Source organism: Amblyomma mixtum, chromosome 3 (assembly GCF_055824585.1).
Source record: "Amblyomma mixtum isolate Tamu chromosome 3, ASM5582458v1, whole genome shotgun sequence".
NCBI lineage: Eukaryota > Metazoa > Arthropoda > Arachnida > Ixodida > Ixodidae > Amblyomma > Amblyomma mixtum.
Window position 1 is genome coordinate 91896483 of NC_143014.1, and position 10344 is coordinate 91906826.

Sequence of the window (10344 nt, forward strand, 5' to 3'; positions counted from 1 at the left end):
GCGTCCCTGACATACACGCCTTCAGTACCAGGATACACGAGTGAGAAGCTCGCTGAAAATTATTTGCGGAAATATCTTATACAAGCTCGAAAGCGGTCATCTGAGGGTTGAAAGGATAGCAATGTATTTACTCGCGACGTTGCACCGAACGCAAAGGTTTGATAGACGGCTTTAACAGCCAGTGGCTTGTTGAGCCGTAGAATTAGCAAGTTTATTTCAAATCTGTGCTGGCAGTGACAGTGAACCATGGCTGAACCACGTGGTTCTGAGCGATCTACCTGGAAAGTGTCATGGACAGAACGTCCATTGCTTCGGCGACACGGCGCTTTATCATAATAACTGAAGAAGGACGTGACATGGTGTTCAGAGATAGGTGCCGGATGTAGTCCCTCTTGGAAGCGGTCTTCCTATCTGGTGACCAAAAAAAAATAAAAACTGAGGAACAGAAATTTGACGCGTCCCTGAATCCGAACGTGAAGCGGATAGCCGCTCGTTAAAAAAGAAAGAAATCCTGAAGCATTAAAAGCTACAAAAAAATTTGCGGGAAAGCTCATCCCGCCAACATCTAGGAGGATGAGTTGAAATTAGAGCTGTGCGGCTATTCTATAATTCGAATACTTTAGAAATAGCATTAGCAATCCGATTTGCATTGCACTTTTACAGTTAGAAGTTTTCGAAACTCCTTAAAGATAAAGAAAATACGAAATTTCCTGCTCATTTCAACTCGTGGCCAAACATCGCAGCATTTCCAAAAATGCGTAATCTCTCAATTATCCCTCATAGAATCTTCGACCATCTTCGATTTCGTAAAAAAAAAAATCAGCTGCATGTTTATATACACTGGTAAACATTCTCCGGGGTTGTTTCTGACGAAAAAAATGTCATCGTGCCGCGACCGCCATTTTAAGTTCGCAAACGATAGCAAAACCTAATCTAACAAAAAAATTGTAAAAAAAAATAAATAAAACGTTTTATGCATGACTAGGAAACTTTTTTTTACTGAATAAATGGCATTGTTCTTTTATATCTAACGTATTCGAAATAAATTTATTTTATTTTTCTTAGATTTGAAAAATGTGAAAAAGTACAAAGCAACGGCACTTTGTAATCATTAATTTAGCTGTCACCTGCCATGGTGGCCAGTTTTCTCAGAATCCGGTGGGCAGGTTGTTATTACGTCACAAGGTCACATGACCTAACTGACTCACCTGCCACTTAGGTTGCTTCTCTGGGGATTTTTCGCTCATGGCCAACGACGCCGCGCGCCTACTTTTTATGCTATCGCGTTAAAACAATCGATGCAAATCACCTTTCTTTCCTTCTTTCTTTCTTTCTTTCTTTCTTTCTTCCTTTCTTTCTTTCTTTCTTTCTTTCTTTCTTTCTTTCTTTCTTTCACTTTCCGGGATTTTTCTGCCTGCTGCAGTTTTGAGAGTCGTGCTACCTGTTCTGTCAACTGCGCCTCAATGAGTTCTTCGGCCCTGTTTATTACGCCTAGTCCCATGAGCCCAGCTGTTGGGGCGTTGGGTGGTAGCCCCAGAGCCGTTTTGCATGCCATGCGTATTAGAGCGTCTACCTTAGTTCTCTCCTTTTTGCGCGAGTCTAAGATGTGGGATTGCATAGCATATGCGGCTGAGCACGAAGGCTTCTTGTACTAGCCTTATCGTTTCCTTTTCTTTTAGTTCTTTGTCCTTGGTTGTGATTCTCTTGATAAGCCTAGCTGTTTGTTCTACGTAGTTAGTCGTATTTCTGATGAAGGTAGAGTTTTGCCTATTGCTTTGCAGCCGCATTCGCCAGATCCTGATTTCTTTGACCGTTGGTATGTGAAGATTGTCTATCCTGAGTTTTTGTTTCGACGACTATCTCTACCATGGTGGGGGCTTGATGAGCAGCTCGAATTTTTAAGGTGAGCAGACCAGTCGGGCTTTTTTAGCACCTTCGGTTACTATGTTTGTGCGCCTTCTTATAAGGCTTCTTCTACTTATGCGTAACTTTCTTTACCCATAGCGTAAAGTTGTCTGCGTAGTACATGCTATAATTTAGGCTAGTTATCTCATTTAGTCGTTGTGGGATCTCTAGCAAGGCTAGATTGAATAGCAGCGGTGATAGTACTGCTCCTTGCAGGACGCCTCTGCTGCCTAGCTCTATCGTGTCTGTAGCTAAGTTAGCTAGTCTCCTACGTTGGCGACTGCTTGTCTGTTTGAGAGGAAGTCTTCAACGTAGCTGTATGCTCTTGCGCCCGGGTTGATAGCTTGTAACCCCGCTAGCACGGCTTCGTGTTCTACGCTGTCGAAAGTTTTCCTCAGATCGAACGCTAAGGCGGCTCTCGTGTCTTTAGCCGGGGTGTTGGGGGACCAGAATGTGTTCTTTGAGCTATAACATGACATCCTGCGTAGATAGATTGGGCCTGGAGCCTACCATGGTGGCCGGTAGGAGCTCGTTTCCTTCTATATGTGCTTTGTGAGCCTGTTAAACACTACATGCTGTTGTAGCTTCCGTATACACAGGAGGTCGGAGAGATTGGTCTAAGGCTCAGTGGTTTGCCTTGTTTCGAGATAAGGATAATTTTCTCTATTTTCCACGAGTTCGGCATTTTGCCGGTCTTCCAGCACTCGTTCACATAGCAGGTGAGGGCTTCCATGGAGTCCTCATTTCGGTTTCTCAGCATCTGTTTAGTCTTGCTGCTGATGAGGTTTTTAATTCCATAGACGCAGCTCTGACTTCCGCTACAGTTAGGTCCGCGCCTGTCTTGTTTTTGCTGCCTTTGTACTCGGGTAGTTTTGCGCGGGTGCTGAGGGACTTACATATTTCTCACGTGCGCGAGTAGCTCTGCATCGGTTCCTTCATACTGTTGTGAGATGTTGGTAATTTTTTCTTTTGCGTTTCAGTCTTGCTAACGTATGGGCTGAGCAGATGCCAGGTTTGAGGATGGTATAGTTTGCCTCAGTGTTTACCAGAGTAACACCATATACCGTATTTTTTTTTTGTTAAATAAATCGAACATAGTCGAGCGCAATGTGGAATGACCCCTAAACGAATGCACTGACGGCCATCGAAAGCCGCCGTGGTGCGCCCGGATTGCAGAATGACGTGTTGCGCCACGTGGAACGTCATGCGTCGCGCCGTGACGCACCCGACGATTGGCGACAGATCTGCTGGCGAAGAAAGCGAACGACAGCCAGTGCTTCTATCGTTTTCGATCGCTTTACGATAAGAGACACGGCGCGCACGATAATGGTTTACTGTTTCGCGGCGAGCGCTGTCATCCCACGCAATTATCGCCTATGGGAGGTATGCGCTCAAGCCACAGTGACCGCCATTTTGGGGTCCACGCAGCCCGGCGAAAGGGTATACGGTGCGTGTCCCCCTCCTCAAGCCTGCACCGCTGAAGCTGGGCACTGGACGCCAAAATGCACCCTTGACGTCACGTGAATACCTCCTATTCGAACGTAGAAACTGCGTATTTTTAACCATAGCGAACTAGAAAAAAGCGGACGACAGAAAGTCTCGAAGTTAGCCTACGCGGCAACATCTCGCAAGGCGCGTCCCGCCGAAGGCCCGCCGCGCTCTCTATGGGATAGTTCCGGTTACGCGTCTTTGGTTTACAACAACCGTTTGGACTCATTGTGCGGCTTGTAGCGCTAAAAGAATACGCGAGGGCGAAGTGAGCAAAGAGCAAGGATTGGACTTTTCAGTTTTTATTTTTATAAAATTCGGCATACATAATTCTGAACGTTGTTCCCGTATTATTGTTTTTCGGTGAGTGTTTCTTACCGACGAATTGCGATTCTGATTTTTTTTTTAGGTGACATTCTGTGGTATTCCTCTCAGGTCAAAAGTACCGTAGAGTTTATCTTGACTTTTTTGTCGGCCAGAGCATTCGATTTACCAGTAATTAACAATCCTTTGAGCGTTAATTACCAGTAAAGCACTTACAGCTACGCCTGCAGAAGGAAATACTATCGCCAATAAAAAAAAAATAAAGAATTAAGTGATGGCACCGGTAGATAAAAACGCCTATGGAAGTTGATTGCTAAAAGGCGGTTTGCCAAACTGCCGTGTTATCGCTGTGTTGTGCTAAGTTGAGCAAGAGGGCGTTGCATCACGTGGTCTGCGTGTTGGAGACAGCGATGGAGCTGCCGCATAATCGTTGCGGTAGCCATAACATGACAACTTTTCATGACGCTTTTGCATGGTTTCGAGTGTTCTTATACACGCAGGGGAGAACCCTCCTTAACCGAGTAACTGCTTTAAGCGGAGGATGACAGTAAACAGCGCACGACGTTTGGCGACGAGGTATACCTAGGCGACAGAGCAAAACACTCAGCTTCTCTACTTAATCTAACGGTGCCCCGTCTCACCACGTCCCTGGCTTCCGCACTTTAATTTTCTCCTTTGACTGAGTGCAAGTCCTACTCGGTAGTCAGCTAGCTGCGGCGTGCACATGTCGAGGATCCATACTGACCTTTTTGGCGGGTCGCAGAAACTTGACATGGGCAGACACGTGTACATAGAGCCAGTGAGCAGGCGAACCACCCGATCGCATCATAATAAAAATTAAAGGGGTGCGTTCAGATAAAAACGGCAATCGAGGTCCCATTGCCATTTTTTGTTTTCAATTAATTTCTTATACGGGATGGCCAAATGTGTTGACACAAGGGAATCGTACTTATTATTGCAAGATACCCTGTAGATTTTTTTATTAAATCGTATGTCACACGATGTGATAAACGTCTACTATACCTGCGCGAAAAATAGGGAAGAGACGCGGCTACAGAACAGAGAGCAATATTTCCTTCCTTATCTCGACTGGAAATGAGGGCATAGGAGGAGCCAGTGGCATCGTAGGCGTACTCATGGGAATGCTAAACGATATTGGCATTCAGTACCTTGGGCTAGTCAGCTTACTGACTTTTAGGGCAGGATGGAAGAGGGCAGAGAAAGTGCACTATAACCACATGAATCGAATGTAAAGGTGTCTAATCCAGTTTAGGAAATGTTTAGGGGGCGTATACACTACTGTTTCAGAGGGGAATCAGTTCTGCAATAATTTGGTCTTGGGTTGTGCGGGGCCACTCCTTGTGGAGATGGCGACAGGAACGGTTCCCCTTTATTTGGTAATACATATTATGGAAACTGAGTCATGCGCTTGAAAAAGCTTTGGATAAGTTTGTGTTTTGTCGAACACGTTGAAATTGAAACGACTGCTTTAGTGCGGGTACATTTTGTCAACAGACTTTGGCATGCATGTAGGACCATCATAACCCTAAAACGCTATATGCACGCAAGAGATGAAAGCGTGATTGGGCTAAGGCGTGCTGGCAGAAAAAAAGAAAGACCATGAAGTAACAGAATCCGCTCTGGTTTGTACTTAAGCTTAAATAAACTGGCCAGTTAAAAGAGCCTTTTCACATCAAGATACTGATATTTACGTTCGAAAAACTCACACGCTTAAAACGCATAAATAATAATTTCTACGGGTAGTCAGTGGTCGCATAAAATTCATTAAAATGCAATAAATAGACAAATATAACAGCTGAACAATGCTCACGACAGCTAAACAATGAATTAACATTAGAACATTCAAGTTAGTAAGGAAAGAGTACTTGTTTTTGCTGGCATTACCAAGGCCTGGACAGATGTTGCGCGAAAGAGAGGACATTATTAACGTTGAGCGTAATCAAAACGTACTGGGCTAAGCAGCAAAACAATGCTTAGAAGGTATTTTATGAGATCTTGCCAATATTTTAACTAAAATGTCACTACATGCAGTCAGTCCTAATTCGAATTAGCGACCGTTACTCTTTTTAACGGACAACACCCAGTAATGAGCGAAATATGGTCTGTATTAAGCCTTTAATATCATAGTTTAAAACAAAATAATGCGGCAGCTTTTTCTAGATCTAGAATTACCAGGTACTAAAGGTCTTTCAGGAAACTTTTAAAGAATATCATAGGCTGTTTTTTTTTTGTTCTTATCTGCGTCAAAGTTCACTTTTTTTCGAATTCCAGATGATTTCAATGTCCATTCAAGAACTGTCTGGCTAGTCTACAAGTATAAATTTTGTCCGATGACAGTGAAAAAAAAAAATCTGAGTAATACCGAGAAGAAATTTCAGCCTCAAGCTCGTAATCCTTCTAGGCTCATTATTGTCCTAAAAACTGGCGTTAGTGGAATGCATTTTTTTTTCAACAATGTTGGCGATTTTTTTGCTTCGAAATTGTACGATTCAAAAACTGTTTTTTGCACTGCTTACAACAGAAAAGTTTGCATACAATTAATGAAAAATATTTTGGTTCCACAAAATTTTATTTCACTCTCTGAGGGGATCCATTTACCGATTTTGCGGAAATCGCACAAGCGACGCTTTCTACTCCGTGTGACATACGATTAAAAAAAAAGCTGCAGCGCTTCTTGCAAAACTAAGTACAATTCCCTGGTGTCGACACATTTTCCCGTCACATTTCAAAATTTCGTTGAAAACAAAAAATGATCATGGGACCTCGATTACCGTCCTTATCTGAACGCACCGAAAAGATTATTCCTGACATAATGTAGCATATTGACGAACTCCTTATTTCCGAAGACGTTTCGTGAAAGGAGCCGGGTGCCCAACTACTGAACCGTTTGTAAAAGCTCTTGAGTTGTGGCCGTCAGTGCTTTAAATGCTGCTACGTGTTCCTTGTTTCTCTTTGCCCAGAATCTTGTAACTGCTGCTTTGTTATTCGTGAGTGCCTTTCGTAAGTTGTTTATCTCGGCTTGTGGAAGCACACTTGTTGTGTCTTGATGTGTTTTACGCGCGGTTTTTAGGTTTTTCATATCCCTGTCACGATATTGTGGGCGGCTTCATGTTTGATTGGCGCCGAAGTTATAATTATTCGGGCCAACCTGCCCACTACTGCACTCTCCGTAAATTTGGAGGGGGAGGAGCGACAAACTTCTCCACCCCGCGTGCGGAAGATGAGGATCGACTGCTGACCGGCGATAGGGGCCACGCCTGATTAGCCGTTGACCGGAGGCATGAGGCGTAGGCAAGTTTCTTTAGCAACCCCTTTACTTGGGCAAGAACGAGAACAAACGGTTACAAAACAAGCCAAGCAAAATAGCGGTAATGCACAGGCGCGACGCGAACAACAAGCACAAAATCAGAACACAAACAACTATTAACAAGAAGAGGGAAACATCAGGGCGAGAAATATACAACAAAGTGACACAATTAAAGCATGCTGTACAAAAGGTTACGACGAGAAAGAGCGACAGGACAAAGAAAAAGAGTAAAAGCAAGTGGTGAGAAACGGTGGCTTAGCTGCGTAGTGGCAAGGTCCGGTCGCAGGGAGCGTCGGGCTGCGGAAGCGCGCGGGGCTGATGGGGGTTGCGGATACGGGCGAACTTGGGCCACGCGTCTTCGTGCCACCGTCGCCGCGCTCTACGCGTCAGACACCCGCCTTGCCACACACGTCCGCACGCACCGAGATCTCCAAGCCAACTGCCCGGCTCGCGGTTTACTCGCCACCGCGTTCCCGTGACAAAAAAAAACAAAAACAAAACAAAAGCAAACGAATCCTCTCGGCCCCGTGCACCGACGATTTACAGATGTTGAGAAGGGGGGGAGAATAAATACGAAGAAACTGAAGGGGACGCGAGGGAAAAGGTACTGTCCTAACGAGGAGCGATGCTAACTTGCCAAGGTCGGCAACGGTGCTGGGGCCTTCAACCGGCCACTTCCCGACCCCACCTCGTGCAATCGCTCGCTTCCCGACCATAATCCCAGGGAGGGGGCGGAGTAGCCTTGACCCTCCCGTGTCGCGAGCGGTCAACTGCCCCCACGAGGGGTGCAAAATCGTTGCCGCCGCATTGCGAAATGCCTGCGAACCACCGGCGCCGTGGCCAACTCGGTCGCGAAAGAAAAAAGAAAGAAAAGGCATGCACGCACTTTGTGACAATCCCCCACTCCTGCTTACAGCCTCATCTCAAGGCTAGCAGTAATAAATAAATAAATACGCTTTTGGGGAATTTAATTCGGCGTACTTTTATCTTTTCTTTTTTCAAGAGCGCCGCATCTGCTGCGACTACGCCTAGCAATTATTCTTCAGGAACCGCGAGGAGTGAGGAGTGACATGGAGCAGTGACCACGCACGCGGTGTAGCCGAAGCTGCCGTTCTTCAACCGCACCTCGTTCGGATCACAAAGAAACCACGGTCTCTTTGTGGTCCAGGCCAAGGTGCCCTACCGCTACAGGCCAACTTCGATTTTAAGAAAAGGCAACTTAAATTTGTCCTCAGTGTTTATGGTTTATGGAGGTTTAACGTCCCAAAGCAGCTCAGGCTACGAGGTTCTTGGGGGTCCACCGAAATGCGATCGCCGTGACCGGGATCGAACCCGCGTCTTTCGGGTCACCAGCCGAGCACCATAACCACTGAACCACTGCGGAGGCCTTGTCCTCAGTGTCTGTTTAAGCAGGTGGGGTAGGGGGGAGGGGACGATCGTTCAGTAGCGACAGTGATAAACTTGACTGACTCGTGCCAAATTCTTCCAATAACACAGTTGCGTTCAGTGAAAAAACAAGTGAAAAATTTGGCTAGTTTGAATGCAGTGGCGGGAAAATTGTTAATTTTTTTTTTTAGCCATAAATGTGGTCTGCTGCCGCATAAACGTCAACATAAGCAAAGAGAACCAAATAATCAATTTTTTTACTAAGAACAATGTTTCGGTGGGGTTGGCGTTGATGTCCCTGTAATGTCTGGCAACCCTTACAAGTATAATAATGCTGATGAGTAAAATAAAATCTTGTGTCCACTACGCTTTTTTTTAATAGCTGTATTTTATGAAAAAGCGTTTAATTAACCTATATGTACCTGCATTCACATTCGAAACTATTCGAAAGTATCGATTCGTTTCGCATCCGATTTTTATTATCCGTATTCGCTTCCCAATCAAAAAACTGGCATTCGCGCAAGCTAGTTAAAACCTCCCGGATTCCCGACCACACTGTGCCTAAAAGTGTATTGCTCGTTATCGAGTGTTATAAGTTGAGGAAGGAGAGCCTGCGTTTTCATTCAGCCAGGTCAAAATCCGTAGGTCCTCTCTCGATGTGTTACTGTTGTGTTGTGTGAGGTGTAGTAGTGAGATTCTCGCAGGAAAACTGTGCTGGAAGGAATTTTATTTTGCATATTAATGCAGAATCCATTTAATAGGTGCTTGCCGAGGACGTTTCTTGTCCGTAGTTTTCGAACCGGAAATTTTGGATAAAGAATGTATCTTCGAAGCCGTAACTGATATTTCCATAAAATTCAATCTTATTTCTAGCTGATGATGGATTTGGAAGTCCCTAGTTGCTCTTGAGTTACTTTTACGGGCAAAGGTGGTAAAAGCGAAATGATGCAGAGCGCTTGCTTTCTCCGCTCCTGTCCTCCTCTCCGCGTTCGTCCTCGCTCGGCGTTTAGAAGCCGCTTGTGGGCACTGCGGGCGTGCTCTGTCTTAGCCATCTGTCTCTACTGGCTCCCGTTGTTCGTGGCCCCCATAACCTCTTTGCTCGCGGCGCACCCGTTGAAGGGGCCTTGACGAAAACTCTATCATTTTTTTTTTAGCAAAATTCGATAATTCAGCATTTCATGGCTTTGTTTATGCATTGTAGAGCAAGACAACGAGGACTACAGACTAGAAGACAGGACGAGCGCTAACTTTCAACTGAACGTTTATTCATTGAGAATTAAACGTACACTCTTGTAAGTTGAACAATGCGGCCACTCTCACAAGATGCTGTCCAATATCAGAATCTTGTGCTCCTGTAGTGTGAAAGAAGGTGTGCTGTGCACGTGGAGCCAGCCTTGCGAATGAAAAATGCTTCTACTCTCTCCCTGACAGTTTCATTGCTGTGTAGGAAGAGATCTTCACGGTCTTCTAATACTGGTCTACAGCTGTGTTCCTTGCATGCAAGCCCAAGTCAGAAGACGGACTCACGTGCTTCAGGCAACGTTTGTGCTCAATGAGGCCCTCATTCAAACAACCCCTGTTTGTGCGATATAATTGCTACTACAGGAGAGAGGAATCTTATAAACTGTATTTTTTTGGCGTGCCACAAGGGGAGACTGGTGGTTAATAGCGCAGGTATTATCGTTCCGCGCAGGTCCCCTGCTTCCCTGATACGCTGCCAAGCTGCCACTCGGTTGTTCTCGCTTTCTTCGCGGATGCACGGAAAACTTTTCAAAATAAAAAAAAAACACCGGGCTTTACGTTCTTCCCGATTACGTCAAAGGGCCCAGAGGAGGAGGCTTCAGAAACGGGCGAGGGGCGCTGTAATGCACAGCACAGGTTGACGACAACGCGCAGCATACTTCTAGCTCACT